The sequence below is a fragment of the Balaenoptera musculus genome, chromosome 11, assembly GCF_009873245.2.
Source record: "Balaenoptera musculus isolate JJ_BM4_2016_0621 chromosome 11, mBalMus1.pri.v3, whole genome shotgun sequence".
NCBI lineage: Eukaryota > Metazoa > Chordata > Mammalia > Artiodactyla > Balaenopteridae > Balaenoptera > Balaenoptera musculus.
In genome coordinates, this window is record NC_045795.1 from 75,020,877 (window position 1) to 75,042,712 (window position 21,836).

A 21,836-nucleotide genomic window follows, 5' to 3' on the forward strand; every position below is an offset into this window, starting at 1 on the left:
AACACAACATAAATTACCTATACTTCAATAAAATAAAAATTTAAAAAATGGTTGACAGAGTATATGACACAAATCTCACTATGTCTGTCACATGACATAGGCAGCCCAAAATGGTAATATTTTAATATTTCCTTGCTCAAATCCTATTCTGCCTCTTCTTTAATTGTGGTAAAATTCTGCCCACTTGTGCTGCTAGCAGACATGCTTCCTCAAGTTTTAATTTCAGTGGAGAAGAAAAATACTCCAGGAACTATAAACGGAACAAAGGTAGAGAAAAGTATAAGAGCCAATACTGTGTGATGGGAAGATTCCTGCAACTCCAGGATCGGAAACTGTCTGCAAGGCTGAGATAAATATTAAATAGTTTCCTCTCACATGAAAACTGCAGAAAGCAATTTTATTTTAAGCTAAAGTAAAACTGCTGATTTTTTTTTTTTTAACCAAACAAGAAGGCTGGATATACCAATATTCTGTGGAATTCTCAGGAGAAAATCATCTCCTGGGATCTGTTTCTTAATAAATGTGAAGATGATGGCTTCTGGCATCCAGAGAACAAAGTCCTGGGTTTGGGACCTCAGTCTAAGTTTTAGGGCCTTGGTCTTATTAGTGGGCCTTAGCTAAGACAGACATAGAAGGGACTAGGCTCATTCCAGAAACAGTGACTGAGGCCTGCATGTGTCTCTATATAGACAATGACAGAGTATATTAATGAAAACAAAAGTCATGTTTTTAGCCAATTAATTTTTAAATTTGTATTCCTTAATAACAACTTGTTTTGAACTAAAAATATGTGGCTTCTAGATATTTAATGAGTCTCCATTTCCCATCTTTTCAGCTACAAAAGTTATTTGTACCTTCTCTTGACCTCTCTACCTTCTATAAGTAATGAAAAGGTCTCTACTATTCACACTTAATTTTGTGACTCGGTGAATTTGATTGGTCATTTTTTGATAGGGCTAGATAGGCAACCTAACTTGCAGTGGAAAAAGGTTCAACGGTCACAAAAGAAAATGTCCCAGAATGTGGAATTTCCCCCAGTAACAACAATAGATAACAACGGCTCACTTCCGAGTAGATCAGGTTTCTTCCTGATTTGCCTGCAAATGTTATGTGAATGTCCAACTAAGATAAGTGCCATACTCTTCTAACATTGTCTCAAAAAAGAACAGTCAACCCTAGGATGCAACTAGAGATTCTCATACTAAGTGAAGTAAGTCAGAAGGAGAAAGACAAATACCATATGATATCACTTATATGTGGAATCTAAAATATGACACAATGAACCTATCCACAAACAGAAACAGACTCACAGACATAGAGAACTTGTGGTTGCCAAGGGGGAGGGGGTGATGGGAGAGATGGATGGGGAGTTTGGTATTAGCCGATGTACAACTTATTACATATAGATGATAAACACAACAAGGTCATATGGCATAGCACAGGGAACCATATTCAATATCCTGTGATAAACCATAATGGAAAAGAATATAAAAAAAAGAATATATGTGTATAACTGAGTCACTTTGCTGTACGGCAGAGATTGCACAACATTGTAAATCAACTGTACTTCATTAAAAACAAACAAATAAAACAAAAGTCAACGCTAGAATTTTTGAGCAGATAAAGACCAAAAAGATGACTTAGATCTAGTCCTCTCATTTTAGAGATGTTGAGTAAGTCTAGCAAGTCAACTGGCTTACTCAAAGTCACTCTGACCCTTAGAAGGTCTCCTTTAGAGGATACTATTTATACAGGAGACTATTTAAGAATTTCTCAAACTTGGGAATTTAGGACTTCAGGGACCCCTGAAGAAATCTACCTTCAGAAATGATAAATTAAAGTTAATTGTCACTTTAGGGGATTCCTTGGTGCCAAAACCACATGGCAATACTCTCTTATAAGGCAGTCAACTGGTGATCCAAAATATATGCCTGTTGGTTATTTTCATATTTTTTCACTAAATGGAAACCCAAAATATAAACTCCTTTTTGCGAATGTGAATCTTCAAAACCCAACAACTCAAGTTTGAGAAACTCAGCACTGCAGCAAAACAGGCCATGCTCTTGAGGATGTGAAATCCTAACCACCAGACCACCAGACCACTATCCCATGATTACCTTTCCCTACAGTGAATGATTTCTTTGCGACAAGTGAAAAGTCTGAATATTTTCACAAGCAACGTAGCAGGCTGGCTACTCAAAGTGTAATCTGCTTGTCAACCACCTCTGCCTTACCTGAGAGTTGTTAGAAATGCATATTCCCAGGCTCCACCCCAAATCTACTGCATCAATCTGTATTTTTACAAGCTTCCCAGTTGTGTTATATGCACATTAAAGTTTGATAAGTACTTCCCCCAAGCACTAGTTCCAAAGCTAGGTTTCTTGGGAGCTTTCTAAAACAACAGATTTTTTAATAGAATTCCTCCATCCTTAGCCAACTCTCTAGCAGAACCTCTAGGGTGATGAGATTAAGAATACAGCTCAAAGTACAGGGAACTCTACTCGGTGCTCTGTGGTGACCTAAATAGGAAGGAAATTCAAAAAAAAGAGGGGATGGATATATGTATACGTATGACTGATTCACTTTGCTGTACAGCAGAAACTAACACAACATTGTAAAGCAACTATACTCCAATAAAAATAATAAAAACAAAATAAAGGATACAGCTCAAGGGTCAGTCTGTGAGATGGAGATAACAATAATACTTCTCAAGGACACATGTAAAGCATTTAATAAGTATACGATAAATGCCAGTCATCATATTGCTGTTAGTATTTTACCCTGGCAAAAAGTAACATCCAATTTTATTCAGTAACAGTTGTGATTTGTCACCTAGTAAGCAAGTTAATGAGCAAGTTGCTTGGAATAGTGCTTTTCATATAAATGGCATATAATTTTTAGTTAAGCAAATTTTTTTTAAAAAACACATTTTGGCACTACACACTACACTACCATTAGATGATTGCTAACCTCTCTATATTAGAGACAGAGCAATATCTGATTAAATAATAGACGTAACAGCTAACAGTTACTCCCTACTTACCTCACTCTAAGCAATTTCTTCATAATCCTCCTGAAAACCCTATGAGGAAGGTCCTTCATACATCAACATTTATGCATCTCTTTACTTCTCATGTATCAATTCCTAGATTTGAGAATCACTGTGTTCAAAGGATACTGACCCTGCAAGGCTATTGATATGTACTGCCAAATACCTCTCAGGAAATGTTTCCACAAATTTACATTCGGAAGTAGTACAGGGAGAAGGGCCATTTCCCCATAATTTTGTCAGCACTGGGCATTCTGATTCTCCAAATCTCTAACAAAAATTTGTTATTATTTAGGAATATGATATAGTGAGAATGACTTCTTCTAACTATCCTAGCTAAAGCAATCTGCCATGAAAACTGACATCTCCTAGGCAACCAAGGAGCCAGACATGATGAAAAGGAAATACTGTTCTTTTGGTTTGAAGAATGAAAAACTTGTACTTTTTTTTTTTTTAACTTGAAAAATAAACATGTTATTCCATTATGGCTGGGAGTGATAGGACTTACTTTAAAAATAATCTGTCATTTTTATATCCTGACATGACTCAGCAAAGAGCAGAACTCTAAACCAACCCTAGAAGGCATAACCAATCCTTTTTGGGGGTCATCAGAAGAAGCCATACTGCAAATAACTCCAGACACTTCTACTGATGAGTAAATATGTTTCTATTTCAATTCACTTCATTTAAAAACAGGGGAATCAAATGTTAACCAAAAAAGTAAATACATTTGAAAGCTACTGGCTAACGGATCCCACGACTAACCTTAACAGGAAAAATTACTTGTCATCTAACTGACGCTTTCAGCTGGTCAGGCTCCCAAACAAATTTTATTGATGACTTGGAAAACAATCAACGTACATAAATGGATAGCTGTAGACATATACTCAGGTTTAGATAATTTATAAAACATTCTAAGCTTACAAGCCCACATCAAAATTCCACAAAAGACAGCCTAAGAATATCCCACAAGAAGATAACAAGAACAAAAAGAGAAGACAGCTTAAAGTGTCTCAGAATTCAAGCAAACAAAAGTGTACCTGTAACATTTTTATACAAAGAAAAAAACCCAAATTTTAGTAAAGTGTATTAAGTCATCAACCCATGGTGTCACTAAAGAAAATTTTTCAATTTTTAACAAGTCAAAAAAAAAAATACTGAAGCTCAACTATTTATAAACAGGAAACACACAGGTATTTCAAAATGCAAACTACTTCTTCAAGATCTCACTTCATCAACTACTCTCCTCCCCTCCCATCACTTTAATGTTATCCAACATTTGCTTATGTAGCATCTCTAATCTTACTCTCACTGGTTCCTTCCCCTTCTCCAACAAAGATTTTCAGGGATTGATTACACTGAAATAATCTTTCTTTGAAATGGTTGCTCCTTAAACTCTAATCACTTATTTATTCATTCAACAAATATTATGTACTTGTAATATTCTAGGTACTATTCTAGGGGTGAAAGTGCCAGCCCCTACACTCACGGAGCATTCTAGGGGCAGGGTAAGGAGGAACAGTAAGTGGTGGAGACCAAAAACCAGTCAGGAAGCAAAAACATTTCTGATTGTGAAGGAAATAATCAGGGAGCAAAAACAGGTAGTGACTTGAAGAAGGTGGAAGTGGCTGGTTTAATGTCAATGGAAAGGGAACCTAACATTTGATCTGGGATTTGAATGAGGAAGAGCCCACTATACCTGAGTATCTGCGGACAGAAGGTTCCCGGTGGAAGAAACAGCAAATGCCAAGACAAGAATGAGCTTAAGGTCTTAGAGGAATGGAAGGAACAGTGGGACGGTGGAGTCTGAGAATAAAAAGCAAGACAAAGAAGTGAGGAGATGCGTTTGAAAGGTAGGCAGGGACCAGATCATGCAGGGCCCTGATTGGTGCTGCAGTCAGTGAGCGATGAGAAGCTCATGATGAAGAAGACTTAAGCTACAGTGTGTTCAGTTTTCAAATTTCAATTTTTTAAAAAAAGGTATTTATTATTGTACATGAAAATCATCTCAGAAGCTTACAAAAGGTCCTCATGCTCAAGTATCCTTTCCTAAGATTTTTTTAAACTTGAGATATAATTCCTATACCATAAAGTTTACCATTTTAAAGTGTATAATCCAGTGGTTTTCAGTATATTCACAAAGTTGTGCAAGTATCACCACTATCTAATTTCTGCATATTTTCATCACCCCAAAAGAAACTCCAGGTAGTTAATCCACGTTTACCCCTCCCTGCAGCCCCTGGAAAACATTAATCTATTTTGTCTCTATGGATTTGCCTATTCTAAACATTTCATATAAACAGAATCATATAGTATGTACCCTTCTGTGTCTGGTTTCTTTCACTTAGCATAATGTTTTCAGTGTTCATCCACGTAGCATTTTTCAGTAGCTGATTCCTTTTAAAGACTGAATAATATCCCATTTTAAGTATATTCTACATTTTTTTAATCCATTAATCAGTTTATGGACATTTGGGTTGTGTCTACATTTTGGCTATTATGAATAGTGCTCCTATGAACATTCAGGTGCAAGTTTTTATGTGGATCTATGTTTTCAGTTCTCGTGAGGGTATACTTAGGAGTAGCATTGCTGGGTCCTATGGAAACTCTCTAACTTTTAAGGAATGGCTAAACTGTTTTCCTTAGTGACTCCATCATTTTACATGACCACCATCAATGAATTAAGGCTCCAATTTCTCAACGTACTCACCAACAGCCCACTCCCATATATTTTAATTTAACTGGTCTGGCTGAGAACTGGGCATCAGGGTCTTTTTTAGTTTTGTTGTTTTTCAGAGTTCCCATGGTAATTCTAATGTGCAGTGAGGGCCAAGAACCCCTTATTCCTGCCCATTCATTGCCAATTTCCAGACAAGTATTTACACCTACTCCCTGAAGTGCCCCAGAGCTCTCTGGGCCTATTACATTCTTGCCACCACCGACCCCTCAATAATGATATCTGTTTTGTAGCTAATTCATCCAATGAGAGAATGAAATACAAATAAGGAAGACAAAACCTTGTATTTATGAAATATATAACCTTATATTTGTATAATTATAACATGTATAATCTTGTATTTATATAATTATATATAACCTTATATTTATATAGATATAATAGAGCTTTATATTCATGCTACATAAATATGTCATTTATTTTCAAAGAATAGTGAGCACACATATTAAACTATTTTAAAATAATTTCTGTGTGTACATGTACATATAGGAAATCTGAAAATTAAGAATGATTTTCCTCTGAGAAAATGGGTTTGGAATCAATTCTACTACCTTTTCTGCTTACTTTTACTTTCTACTATGACTAGGCATTGGAGAAGCTATTTGAAGGGAATTTTTTCAAATACCCTTGTGTGATGTGAATTGCCAACCCCTTTCTCCCACTGATCCACTGGAGAGATGCCCTTCAAAAAGAGCCCACCTGTAAAAAAATAAATAAATAAAAAATAAATAAATAAAATTGCTCCTAAAGTTCTTTTCATCAAGTAGAGAAAGACATAGGGAATGAATGGATGACTTCTATGTGTTTTACATTTCAACTTGACCTTGAGTATTAAACACAGTACCATATGTACAAAAATGTATAAAATTTAAAATTACTTATGTCATTTTAAAAATGTATCCTGTCAAAGCAAATACAGATGGTGAAGGTCTTTTAACACCAGGATCGAGGGCTAGAGCCATTTAGAAAATCAACAGCCTGTGCTTCTGGAGAGCCAGCTCGGGTGGCAAAGAGAGAAGCCTGAATACAAAAAGAGTCCTGTACCAAAATGTTCATTGCAGCTCTATTTACAATAGCCAGGACATGGAAGCAACCTAAGTGTCCATCATCGGATGAATGGATAAAGAAGATGTGGCACATATATACAATATTACTCAGCCATAAAGAGAAATGAAATGGAGTTATTTGTAGTGAGGTGGATGGAGTTAGAGTCTGTCATACAGAGTGAAGTAAGTCAGAAAGAGAAAAAGAAGTACCGTATGCTAACACATATATATGGAATCTAAGGGGGAAAAAAAGGTCATGAAGAACCTAGGGGCAAGAAGGGAATAAAGACACAGACCTACTAGAGAATGGACTTGAGGATATGGGGAGGGGGAAGGGTAAGCTGTGACAAAGTGAGAGAGTGGCATGGACATATATACACTACCAAACGTAAAACAGATAGCTAGTGGGAAGCAACCGCATAGCACAGGGAGATCAGCTCGGTGCTTTGTGACCACCTAGAGGTGTGGGATAGGGAGGGCGGGAGGCAGGGAGACGCAAGAGGGAAGAGATATGGGGACATATGTATATGTATAACTGATTCACTTTGTTATAAAGCAGAAACTAACACATCATCGTAAAGCAATTATACTCCAATAAAGATGTTAAAAAAAAAAAAAGCCTGAATAAAAAGGAAGATTTCTCAACTGAAGGACAAAGTATGGCATGACTTCTCAGTCTGATGGAAGCTGGGATTCATCTTAACAGGAGAAATAACCCAAACCGTATCTTCATATGAACAGCAATGGCAGAAGGGAACTTACAGGTTATGGTATTAAAACAATACTTAAGGAAAAGAATTACAGGTTGAAAAATCACCTTAATGTCATGTATCTTTCTGGAGTAATCATTTTCTACTGCATTCCCGTTAATACTGTAGTTTTTACATAACCATAAAAGATTTTTAAGAGTTCATCTCCATGGATAGACATGTGGGGACATCAACTTAGAACTGGTGCCAACAGCTGGTATGGTAAATCTATCAACTGCAATCTTCCAGAAGCTGGAACCACATGTTAGCATCCCTTCATCAGGGCACAGGCCTCTCAGAGGTTAAGAGACATCCAGGGTTCTTTACTTTTTAAGTTTTAAGGCTTCTGGCACATTAAAAAAAAAAAAAAAAAAAGGAATGCCAAAGCAAAATTACCCAAATTGTGTTATATTTTAAACATTAACAGTGAACAAATTAAGACTCCCAACACAAATGAATACAAGACAATGATTACCATTCTTCACAGGGGAAAGATGATTTCACCACATTTTAACTAATGTGGAATGCCTGATTTTTTGTGGTGAAGCGATGCCACTCATAGGTTTTCACTAAAAATGGAATGGTAAGGCTACTTACAGTGTTGATTATAGCTACGTGTCACTAGCAATTTATAGATGGACGTACTTCTTTTTTAAATGTGCTACCATATTCTGCAATTTCTAATTGCGCTATTCACAAGATAATTACCTGAAGGACAAAACCTATTAACAGTCTACCTCAGGTTGTATGATCCAGTAAAGGTACAAGTTCAGAACTGTATGAAGATCGTCCTTCAATCCTGTTCAACAGCATATGGGAAGCTCATTTAATGGTAAGATCTAAGTTCAAGGCCTTGAACTCAAGGCCACTGCAGACCACCCATCCAACTGGCTTCTCCCAGTCCTCAGAAGATGTTGGTTAAATGAAATCACAAAAAGTCAAACTATAGCCTCGATATTAGGTTCTCACTAGAACCAACATCGTCAGACCTGTTGCAGCAGCAGATAATCAAGAGAAATTCTCACAGGATCTTGAAACAGGGCTCCTCCCCACCCCCACTTCTGCATATTTCACTACCACAAAATATTAAAACATGAATTTGAAGTCAGTCCAAGTCTTGACCCATCTTCCCCCCAGAACGGATTTTGCAGCACAGCCTTATCCAAGGTTCCATCCAGGGTAGCTTCGCTTTTTAGTGCCTGATAAATGCCTTCCCATTTCCCTGTGCCATAGACAAACAGGTATTTCTCAGTATCTCTAGGAGGGGCAATGGTGTCTTTTTTCATTTCCTCATCCTCTCACCATGATCGCACTCATCAGGGGATCTCCATTCCCATCCATCTCATTACCGCTTCATTCTATTTGTCACCATTTGGAATCTCAGAAATCTTAATTATTAGCTTACTCTTACAAACAGTAATGAGGCTCCAGCTGCCTGCTGGGGAGCATCATCGAACACTAACGAGCATGCAGACTGAGACCCACACCTGAATCCCATCACGGGGCTCCATTGTTCAGGCTATGTGGGATGTTTCTTTCTACAGCCAAGCTTCTTCAGGAGAGCTGGAGTTTGCAGGGTGGCTATTATGCATTCACTTTGGTCTTATGATTCACACTGACTCAAAACAGCTTTCCTGTGTGGTGTACTCATTTACATACTGGCTATTGCCTCCCTTATAATAACGCTGTACTGTTTCATTCTTCCTTGTCCTCCTCCTCACTTGTATAAGGGCTTACTGGAGCTGAGAGTTCTCAAAAGGGAAGACTAATTGGTCATTTTCTTACTTCTCTTGATCTCCGCCTGACCTCAAAAGAAAAATGAGGCTCTTACAATCATCTGGGTGATCTGTCCTATACAAACCTTCCTTGACATCTCCCACAGTGTCCAGCATGTTGCCTCAAACACGAGAGGTGCTGGATAAATATTAATTGACATCTATACAGTTTTCTGAGCACCTAAGAAGGACAGGCCCAGATCCAGAGGAGACAGAAAGCTACAGTTTGAAGAATGAGCCGGTCCCCCCTGAAACTATGACAAGGAGGTCTTTGTAGTTAATGGAGGAAGATAGGACTGACCTGAAATCCATTCCTTCCTGGACTTCCTAGCCTTCAACAGCAGCAGGAGCCTTGCACCAATGACAACAAATGAGCATCGACTGAATCCTCCTGTGTGCCAGGGCCTATGTTAGTCCTTGACCTGCATTAGCTCATTTAAACCCCAACAGCCTATACAGTAGATATTTAGGAAACAAAACCCATAAAAGTGAAATGACTTGATCAAGGTCACCTATCAGCTAAGACCTCAAAGCTTGTCTCAGTAAACCAGACTGGCTACCCAAGCACTGCTCGGAGAAGGGCAGGGCAAGATGAGGGCTTACGGTGGGGTTTGAGGAAAGGTGATGGAGGCCAGCATCAGAGGTGAGCAGCAGTGGCCTCACCCAGGTGCGACACTCTACCTGCGTCCACTGTAGCTGCTCCCTCATCCACAATGATCACCATGCTGAACAATGTCTAGAAATGACTATGGCACAGGGATAAGAATGTTCTTTCCACAGCTTTGCAAAGCTCAGAGGTGCCATTTCTGAAAAGAGTACTCGGGGTCAGCATTTCTATACATGTGAAGCCAGCAAGAACACCTCGCACGGATACCCACCATGTACAGTTAGAAAACTTGTGCAGTTAACTTATTAAAAATTTGCATTTGTTAATCATACTAGTAATGAGCTAATAGTCCTGCAGCTCTTGGTATAAACCAGGCACTAAGCTAAATGCTTCATGTAAATATCTCACTTATTCTTCCTAACAGCTTTGTAAGGAGGTATTTTCATCATCCTGATTTTACAGAAGAGGAAAGCACTGAGAGTGGAAGTCACTTGCCCAAGCCCACACAGCAAGTAAAACGTGGACCTAAGGTTTGTACCAGGGCATCTGACGTGGGCCTCCTCTCTACCTCCAGCAATGCTAGGAGAGATCTTCTGCTCCCGTGACATCACTTGTACTTTCCTTTAATGTAAATGATCATTGCAAATGTCTACATCCAGGTGGGTGAGAAGAGGAGGTGAGATCAAGAACACAGAAAAGAACGTGTTGGCAGGAAAGGAATTAATTTTCAAGTGCCCAATTGCTGCTGCCTACAGTCATTCATGGAAAACCATGAGTCAGTCTGGTTTTCCATAGGTGGAAAGAGATTACTCAGAGCCCACAGGGTGGCCACGCCATTTCTCTGAGGGCCAAAGGAACAGGTCAAGGGCATAGTCAAGCTCTCCTTGACTCTCTCCATGGCTCTGCCACACCTGCTCACTTGGTTCACCCACGACATGAGAGAAACATGGAGAGGGAGGGGCGACTCTCCTTCCAGCCTGTGCCATTGCTAAGAGTGATTTATGGCACCTTTCACTGCCAACTGGGCTGAGCAGTACAACACAGTAATTAAAAGGCAGACAAGCAATCACTAATGAAATGCATATGTATTGTTGAGTGGATTTCCAGTCCTCGGAAAATGATGATGAGTGTTCTCCCCGAGGAGCCTCTCTAGAGTTCTGTAGTCTTAAAGGCTCTTGCTTTCAAAGTAACATTTCAAATGCCAGTGATTAGTAACCTACACATTTGAACCTTGGTTTGATGACAAATGTGAGGAAAGACTATCAGTGTTTGAAAAAAGCAACAAATAGACAAAAAAAAAAATTCTCTTGAAAAGTTTTATCCCAGTTTCAAGTGATTTTGTTTAGATGATCCCGACTTCAAGAGCCCTCCTGGGACACAGCTTGATTGGCACAACCAAACTCCTATCTTTACAGTCCTTGCCTTTGTGTGCCAGGGTGCAGACTGTCAGAAGCCACTTGCAGAACCACTGCTGACAAGAGAGGGGTGCCCTCTAAGCCCTGCCCCAGTTCCTTTCTCTCTTCAGGAAACAAACTCTGAGCCACTCAGCCTCTTGTGATCTCCCTGACTGGCTTCCCTGTACACACGTGGCCACACGAGGCCTTTTCACGGCTCAGGTCAGAGTTTTGCTCAGTGTGCTTTTTAGAGTTCTAGCATGGCATTATTAACTCTTCCTGCCACATCATCCAGGAAGAACATTTCAGCTGCTAAACCCAGATTCCCAAGAGCTTTGACACCCAATGAAAAGAACAAAAGTTGCTTGGGAAGCTCAATGCCTGGTTTGGTCTACATCAGGAAGGGCCCACACCTGGCACTCACGCTGTGGCTTCCTCCTCCTATACATGACTGACATCACTGACCAGGTATAACGTGTTATCCAGCAGGAGCTTCTTAGCAGAGCCTTCCAGATAGTCATTACCAATCAACCGCAATTGCTGCATGACATGCAAAACCTACTTTTCATTTTTAGGCTTTAGTCTAGTGATCCAGGGAAAGCTTTCATGGTAGCCTTGAGATGGTTCCATCCATTTCAAGCTAAAGATGTGGTAACACATGTAATCTCCCAGAATCTCAACTCTTTGAGTTAGGAACATGAATAATAAACTTCTAGCACTGAAATAACATGTCCTACGGTAATCCTCTAACTAATCACCTTGTTAATAAATATCTAAAGACTACATTTTTCTCGGGGCTTCCAGCTTCCATGGGAACATTCTGATGGTGACATAATTTTTAAATTAGTAGGTTTATTCATAGTTTGGTATTAATAAATGTCAAGCTTCTTACTAATTAGCAAATTCTGTAAATCCACAGTAGTAGTAATTTTCAACTGCAGAGGGAATTAACATGAGAAAAAAAGAAATAAAGAGACAATTAAGATTTCTCTAGGGGCACTTATTTCTATGAAATTCAGCACAAAGCAAGAAAACATTAACCCCATTTTGAGGGTGCACAGAGAAGGGATTACAAAAGATGTGTCACTGTCACCGAGAAGGAGTGAAGTGTACACGTGCTGTGGAGCACTCCCGGTTACAGCTAAATTCTCCGATGACATTTTCTCAGGTTGCTGCTGCTAAGATTACCCTTCTTGTCTTCAATTTTGTTAAATGCACTTTCCCAGAAGTCTTCCACTTAACAAGGTTTTATTATTTCTTTATTGATGTTTCCACTCAAGTTGCTGATGCACTTTCTCTGGCTTTAAAGGACAATGCACCTTACAACGTTCTGATCTTCAAACACTGCTCCACAAGGGGTCTCTTGCTCTCCAAGTACTCGTTAATATCAATCTCACTTTCTCCATTAACTCACTGAGAGGGTGAAAAACACACATCTCTCTGGGAGGCTGTTTAACCTGCCAGCTCCAGGGCAAGAGAGAAAGCACATCTCTCCTACCGGCACTTACGCCTTTTCTTTACAAAGCCATCCTACAAACACTGTTACAACAAAGCTGCTTGTTTTTTCAAACTCTCCTTCAACTGCCTAAGCCTACTGCTAAAATGTTGGAGTCTTCCTGTGTTGGTGGTTTACTTTTCTGGGCATGCTACGCTGCTGGGGACAGGCCAGGGCACCTATGTCCAGAGAAGTTAAGTATGGATGTTTCAGGATGATGACTCCCAAAGGTTTCAGATCACAGTAAGACGCAAATTAAACTGTAAAATGGTACACTCTGAGGAAACTGCAGTTTATAAGTTTACAAACAAGACAGTGCACAGATAACTGTAGCTTATATTGAGGGGCAACTTCCTTCCATTATCATGGCTATCAAAGATGCAATCTGTTGCAGAAGAATGAGGTCTTAATTAGTGAAACACACGCAGAGGGCCTGTCCTACCATTCTGCCTTATTTAACATACCGCGGACACACTCCTAATATAGTACCCCTCACTCATACTATAATTATGCATTCAATTTTCCACCTCACATACTAGATCATGATGTTGCAGGCAGGGAATGCCGTGTGAGATTAGGGTTATCTGTTAGCCCCCCTCCCCAAGCAGACCCAGAAGCCACATAGAGAGGCAAGAACAGCTTTGTGAATAGCTGGGCAGTTCCCAGTAGTCTCTGAATTCCCTAAGTCAACCGTACATAACTTAGTTCAAGTCAAAAACCAAATGGGTCTTCCTGCTTCCCCACCCCAGGGCCCCAGGTCCACAGGTCTGGTCTGATCTGACTTCCTCTCCCTGTCCAAGGTTGAAAATGGTAACTGACAAGAATCAGGCAGGCCACATACTGAGTCAGAGAGTGATCGTGCACACTTCACAGCTATGGGCAAGTCCAAGACAAAGAGGGCAGGGTGGAGCCCCTTTTCCACTTTTACGTGATGACCTTTTCCCTACTAGCATGTAGGCCACAGCCCAGGGGATGCCAGGCTGTCACCAGGCAGGGCAGTTGCTGCTTTTCCTAATGGAAAGAGTGAATGTGTATGTGTGTGTCTAAGAGAGGGATGAAGGGAAGGAAGAAGGCAGAGATTAGAGACAAAAGTCTGTTCCTAGAAAGAAATAAGATTCCATTTGACATTCCCATGGGCATAGCAGCCAGCACAGTGCTTAGTAAACGGTGGACAGCCAGTAAACATCAGCTGAATAATGGGCTCAGTCCGTGCACTTTTCAAAGTCCCTATCTCTAGAATTTAACAGTTACTTAATGTATCCTGTAAGAGCCTACTCTTTTAAACCAAAGCAAACCAATACAGTAGAACGCCCTAAAGCACTAACTTACATGTAGGAATTAGACCTCAAATTACCAGTCAGAAAGATACAAAGCAGGACCTATTTAAAAGCCAATCCCATTTTGGAAACAAAGAACAAAGCCACCATTCAAGGCCAAGCTTTCCATATAGCTATCCTTCCAAAGCACCTGGACTCAACAAATTTTAGTTCGATCCTTCTTTCCCTCTTCTTCTCTGTTTAATCCAGTTACAGCCAAGTTATAGAAGTGGAATCCTCAAAACCTCTACTGACAGAGTAAGAGCTAGTCAAAGAATGTTTGAGCCATTTTTCCTAGCCTCAGATGATGATGAAATGGAAAAGAAAAAAAAAAACCTCTGTCAAGAATGTTGAAATGAGAAAATCTGCAATAGCCGTTTGGGCAGAGGACAGGTGAATAGCCCAATTCTCACAGAGATGAAAAAAAGTTAAGGCCATTATCCACTAGGACTTGAAAAGGCAACTCAGCAACCGAACTTTGCGGTTCTGGTATCATTGAAAGAAAACTGAGAGGTGGAAATAGATGGCTCACTCTTTCTCAGGAATGTCTGTGCCTCTGCTCAGAAGTGTCAGTGGACAATGGCCTCCAATCAAGTGGTACAGTCCTCAGCAGCCTCCTGATAATAGACTCTGAACGCCCCCTCCATCCCCCAAAAACGGCCCGCTACCAACTACTCAGGCACAATTCTTAATATTAAAACAAAGACTGGGAAAGTTGGAGATGATCCTACCCCTAGGTAAAGTAACACCTGCCAGTTGACTTGATCCACTAGTTGTTACTCTAAAACATGCTTTCCCTATTTCTAACTTGATTTCTCATTCACTTACTCAACATCTTCCATGTGCCACGTCCTATGTTAGGTGTTAGAGACACGATTAACAGGAAAGAAATGGCTCCACCATCATGGAACTTATGGTCAATCTGTCTTAGATTAACTACTCCATATTATTTTATTCAGTAACTACATAGAGTGAGCACTGCCTTTTATAATTATGGGGATACAGCAGTGAATAAGACAAGCTAAGCTCCCTTCTCTAATCAGGAGAAAAACAATAAACAAGTAAAATAAGATTTTCAGATCATCGTGAGAGCTGGAAAAAATAATAAAATGGGATAATGGAGCTGAAAGGGATGGGCAGTGGGATAACTGATCAAGACTGGATGGTCAGCTGGGATCCCTCTGACCCACTTGAGAAGAAAAGTCTCACTTGAGATCGATTAGTTAAGAGACCAGCCATCCAGGGTGTTAGTGAGGGCGGCCTGCTTTTCTCCACTCCCAGGTTAGTGAGGGTGGCCTGCTTTTCTCCACTCCCAGGTTTTAAGAGGAGCCGGGAATGAATATTTCATAAGGGTACGTTAGTTGGCCTAAAATTTGGGGGGGTCAATACCAGTCAGCCCCTTAATATTCAAAGTGTGGTCTTGGGAGGAACAGCATCAGCATTACCTGGGAGCTTGTTAGGAATGCAAATTCTCAGCTCCACTCCTGAAGTACTGGATCAGGATTTGCATTGAACTTGATCCCTAGGTAATTCATATGCATATTAAGACTGAGAATTCCAGAGCTAGCCACCTTGCCTAAGATCTAATACCATGTCCACCACGCCTGGCCTCTATCTGCCATTCCTTTCACAATTTCAATGACAAGTTCAATGACATTTCAATGACAAATTTGCAAAACACAGCAGGGAAAAGGGTTGCTATTTACTGGGGGCCCTGAAGACCCTCTAATTAAAGGGAAGAACAAGCACAAAGACCCTGATGTGGACCAAGTTGAATCACGAATGAAAAATAGAAAGATGGCCAACCTGGCTGAAGCCTGGTGAAATAGAGGATCATGATCCAGGATGAAGACAGAAAGATAAGGTTGATGCAGACGAGCAGTGCCAGGCTAAGCCATTTAAATTTTATTCTTAATGAAACAGGTAACCTTTGGAGGTTTTCAGGCCAGGGAGTAAGACGATCTGATTTAGATTTTAAAGAGTGCCGTGGTGCTGTGTGGAGAACGGGTTATGGCTAGGCAAGGATAGAAGCAGCCCAAACAGGGAAAAAGCTGTACAGTTGAGCCAGGGGCTTCAACTAGTGAGGCGACAGTGGGAGAGTGAGAAGGGGCCGTATTCTGGACATGTTTTGGAAGAAGAGCTAAAAGTACTTACTGATGGATGGAGATATGACGGAACAACTAAGAAAAAGGGGGTCAGAGTACCTGTGAGTGCCACTGGGAGGCCTCCAGGTGGACAAACCACCCCAGCTCCCCAAGCCCCCACCTCCCTACAGGACACACGGTAACTCAGCCTGATGATCCAGTAACAATCAGCTGGGCTGATCCCAAATACACAATAAAAGAATTCATAAACAATACAACCTTTTCATTTGCTAGAGAATGCCAGAATGCCTAGCTCCTACTTTATTCCTCCCTACTGGATTCTAATAGGCACTCCTTCTTCCTTGAAAAGTATTAGCACAATGGATTTCATTGACTTAAAAAAGAGGGAAATTAATATTAATTTAAAAAGAAAACAAACACTAATTCAAGCAAATATTTCCAGCAACTACAGACAAAGCTGTTTGTTTTTTTAATCATTAGTATTTAAGATAACTTAGTCTCCCAGCTGATGTTTGGCTATAAGAAATAGATTGCAAATTGCTACATTTCTCAACACTTGAGAAGATAGTTGGCACCTAACTACTAAAGCAAAATGAACTAAACTCATCCCTGAAACTCAACCTTTAAGCCTCTAGAAAGGCCATTTTTAATGAGTTCCCTCCCTTTCAGCTCTGAGCTGAGCTCATCCTTTTGAACTCAATCTTTATTCAGAAAGGGAGCACATAGGTAGAGCAGCAGCAGCAGCCATTAAGAGGTCAGCAGTGATCATCTTTACATAGAAGAGACAAAGCACTCCTCTCAGGAAAGTCACCATGCTGCTCTAGGGACTTACACCTTCAGCCTTCTTTCCAGAAAACACATTTATGACAATTTATCATGAAGAGGCTCATCGTTTCCTTTTGTGTTTTCGTGGGACTGGTAAAAGCAGGCCTTCCAAGCAGGCTTGCATTCTTATTCCCAATCTGCAGACAAAACCCAAACATTTCTCTCATTATAGTTGAACTATTTTTATGTGTGTTTTATACCCAAATTCAGTAGAGGGTTGACAAAGAGCAAGGTAACATTCCAGGCAGTATCTCTTAAATAGAATTCTATTTTCAGGTTCCAGGATGTGGAACAGTTGGTTTTGAATTTATAACTTTGATACCCATGTGTTCTTCTTTCAATGTGCTTCGGAGGATGCCTCCTGGCCACCAAAGGAGGCTAGCTCAGCTCATTTCAGTACTGTGATAAAGCAACGCAGAATGTTATTCCCAAGAGGGCTAATTCCTTTGTCTTGTCCTAAAGCCAATGATTTCGCAAATTAGATCCACTGATTATACAACATGACATGTTGAGGGTGTGTGGATAGATGGGAGCAAATCCATCACTACTTCTCCAAGCATATACTGTGGAGTCATGGGATAGCAGAATCATCTTCATGTTTGAAGACAATAGGATGAAGTAACTGGTAAGAACAAACTCTAGCGTCAGACTGCCTGGGTTCTTACTCCACCCTGGCTAGCTGTGCGGGTTTGGGCACATCACTAACTTTCTCCAAGTCTCAGTTTCTCCATTTACTTTATAGCAGTACTTCCCAAATTATTCACCTAGGATTTTTTTAATATAAGAGCTGTACTGAGATATAACTTACATGCCATACAAGTCACCCATTTAAAGTATCCAATTGAATGGTTTTTAATCTATTCACAGAGTTGAACAACCATGACCACAATCAATTTTAAACCATATTCGTCACCACCTGGGGATCTTCTAAAAGCCCTAAAGCCCAGGCTACACCCCAGATCAATTAAATCAGTCTCTGGGGCTGGGACACAGGCCATAGTAGTTTGCGATGCTCCCCAGAGAATTCCAATGTGTAGACAAGTTTGGGAAGTAATGTTTCATGGGATCATTGTCAGGATTACATGGAAAATAAACACAGCAAGAAATGGGAGCTTCTCCAACCTAAATGCCCATCGACAGACGAATGGATAAAGAAGTTGTGGTACATACATACAGTGGAATATTACTCAGCCATGAAAAGGAACGAAACTGAGTCATTTGTTGAAATGTGGATGGATCTAGAGACTGTCATACAGAGTGAAGTAAGTCAGAAAGAGAAAAACAAATATCATATATTAACGCATGTACGTGGAACCTAGAAAAACGGTACAGATGAACCGGTTTGCAGGGCAGAAGTTGAGACACAGATGTAGAGAACAAATGTATGGACACCAAGGGGGGAAAACCCCAGGGGGGTGGGGATGGTGGTGTGCTGAATTGGGCAATTGGGATTGACATGTATGTGTATAAAATTGATGACTAAGAAGAACCTGCTGTATTAAAAAAAAAAAAAACACAGTGAAAACTGATATATACATTAACAACAAACAAACAAACAAAAAAAAAAGAAATGGGAGCTTCTCAGTACAGAGGCTGACCTATAATAATAAGCACTAAGGAGGTGGTAGGAATAATCATCTAGAGGAAGAAGATAATAGGATGGTCTATTTAAAGAGTTACCCTGAAACTTATATAATCTGGACTGAAATGGTGAATTTTTACATCAATACACTTGATATTAATACATTTCCATATATGGCATATTTTGAGAGCAAGAGTTCTAATTGGAACAAGAGTTTTGGAAGTGGGACAGAGACCGTGAGGGCACGGAAGCCTACAACTTATCTATCACACTTCAGTTACCAAGCTTCTTGGCCTTCAAAGAGATGTGCTTCAGGATGCCATCAAAGTGCTCCATAAAGCCTTTTCCCATTGAATGTACTCCTTTTTGTGCCTTAGCCTTCTGCACACCATATAATACGGCACTTAACACCCTGTGTCATGTTCATTTAGAAGTTGGTCTTTTTCACTAGAAGGTGAACTCTTCATGGGCAGCAACAGTACCAAATACATTTAAAAAAAATAATCTCCAGAACAGAGCTCATGTTTTGACTCTGAGTACGCAAACGTTTGTTGGATTGAACCACACTGAATTCACATCAAATACTGCCAACCCAGGACTGAAGAGAACACTCGTTCCAAAGGTCTCAGAACGCTTAGTGGCCATTGTAGTTCGCAGGAGACTGGCGAGCAAGACCTGCAATTTTGCTCTTTAAGGCACATCCTGAGGAGCGTGGTTTAGGGTACTTAATGACCCCAGTGAATGGCACATCCACAAGCCGACATTAAGAACCCTGCATAATGTATTACCTACACTGAGATCAAGAAAAAAATTGTCATCGAGGGGAAAAAGATTAATTAATATCAATTAATTTCCTTTTGCAGTAGTAGATTATGCAGAAGTCGTTCGGCTTCTGAGGAGAATTTGAGAAAATCTTGCAGCGCACAGGAATTTGCATATTCTCTGGGAGCAAAAAGCAGGTCCTCAGATCGGTTACCTGGGGTAATGCTCAAGATGAAGGACAAGGGACAGTGACATTTCTGCCAGTGTAAAGTTGGGGGTGGGGGTGGGAATAAAAGATAGGTGAGCTTTAGAGGGAAGAGAGAAAGCTTATGGATTCAAAAGAAACAAAATTATAATTACAATAGAACTTACATGGTTACACAATAAACAATACTAGTATGTACCCTCTCTGGAAAGAGAGTGTTCTTTGAAAACCAAAATGCAGAAAAGATCAGAAAGCAAGTTAACGAAAGCTATTAGGTAAAGTCCATGAGAGGAAGAATTCCCTTTCATTAGCATCTTCCCTCAATTACAAGATAATAATGTTTGATTTGGAACACGGGCAGAAAATTCAAGGGCCTCACCATATAGCAAACTTGGGCAAATCGCCTCTTTGGCCTTTGCTTTTCATTTCCAAAATGAAGGCTTGGAACAAGATAGTGTTTCCCCAAGTTTGTTCTGGAAGATTTAACAGGCATTACATGAAGAAAAGGTTCCATGTTCAAAGGGATTTGGGAAAGAGTTGAATAATCCAACTACACAGGTTTTACAGAGGTTTTAGGACTTGGCAGAAGATTAACTATTTTACTGTTGGCTCCAGGAGGCACTATAATCTGCAGCATCTCCCTAAGCACAGAATTCTTTGGAGACAGACCATGTCAAGTGACTAGTATTTTTCTGAACTCACATTAGAAAATTTGGATTATAAAGATCTTGCAGGTCTTTCTGGGTTTAGAGTCTGAATTCTCGATCATGGTCACTTGAAACCAACACTCCAAGATAAGCCATCAATAGCCAACTGACTAAAGTAACAGTTAGAAATATTTGGGCAGAAATTAGATGTAAAATCTCCAATTTCAAAGCAGTACAAAAAAGTAGTAAGTGGCATTCTTCTCTGCACATATATAGAGAATTCCTTTTATTTTAATTACTCCAAGCTGAGCATCAGTGGGTTACATCCTCTCTTTATTTCATAATTAATATTTATTCTATTTACTGGATACGTCTATCATATCCTAACCTCTAGGCATATTTACAAATAACAATGGGGGGAAAAAACAGATTGTTGATAACATAATAGCTTAAAAGTCCACAGCCAACATTTTCAAAAAGACCACGCGTCCCACCCTATACTGGTAGCCAACTGTGAGGTCCATTAGTATTCCCCATGTAACCCATGCCCTGTGGTTTCTCTTTCTACCCCTTGCACAACTCCTACCATCCCAAGTCCTAGAATATACAAAACAAAACAAAACAAAACACATGTGGCTCATTGACAGAAAGGATAGAAGACTTTAAATGGGATAGAGGGTCAGATTTACCACATTATTTCTTTTGACCTGAGTCAGAAGTCCCTTAAACATCCTAGTGTAAAAAGAGCAGAATGCTGGCTGAGGAGATGTAAAAAGGAAAGCGACAGTGGGATAAAACATCGGGACCATTTGGTCAGCAACTAGGGGAGCTATTTAATCACCACCACCACCAATTTGCTCGATGTGTAGTATTTCATTTCATCCTCTCAGTGAGATAGCTCCTATTATTCCCACTTTTTGGTCGATAAAACTGAGGCTGAAAGAAGTAAAATGAATTGCCCAAGTCCCAAAGCTACTAAGTGGCAGGTCCAGGACCTGCACTCCTGTCTGTCCAAAGCCAAAGAACAAGCTCTTCCCCAGAACTGCCTGGCTTTGTCCCAGAAAGTATAGACTTCAGAAGGTTAAGTCCCTAACCCAGTTGCAGAGGGTGGACTGTAATCATGAGGCTACCATGGCACACTGTTAGGAATTATGACCATTTCCATCAGATACTTTCCCTTCCCCTGCAGAAGTTCCTTCCCAATCTCACTGTGGATTTGAATTTCTGCAGAAAAGCAGATATTTGCTCGCAAATGTCCCAGCCATATCCTAGTCCCATCTCCTGCACTTTTTCTCCCCGCCTCAGATCCCCAAACTAAATATCCACAGTGAGAATAGGAAGGAGAGGTCAGAGCACTGCAAAACTCTGCCTGAAAGACTCGTGCCTCTCCCACCCGCCTCCAATGTGAACTCTTGTTCCCTAGGATCTATATGTGCCCTTCCTGAGCCGAGGACTAACCTGCAGGATCCAGAGAAGCTCTAGGAAACAGGAGAGACGACAAACACTCCACTCTCTCTGGCTTTTCCAAAAGGCAAAGGAAAG

At 40.2% G+C, this 21,836-nt stretch overlaps 1 protein-coding gene across 12 annotated transcripts in view; it reads right to left on the bottom strand.

The window, feature by feature from the left end:
* FHIT (fragile histidine triad diadenosine triphosphatase) overlaps positions 1–21,836 on the bottom strand; it is a 1,509,753-nt gene that overhangs the window by 839,792 nt on the left and 648,125 nt on the right. Inside the window, exon 2 of one of the 12 annotated variants that reach the window (XM_036870240.1) lies at positions 4,749–4,855. The exons of the other annotated variants lie outside the window; for them this stretch is intronic. The gene's annotated coding sequence lies outside the window, so the exon portion shown is untranslated. The remainder of the gene's footprint in view (positions 1–4,748; positions 4,856–21,836) is intronic. 12 annotated transcript variants of the gene reach the window in all.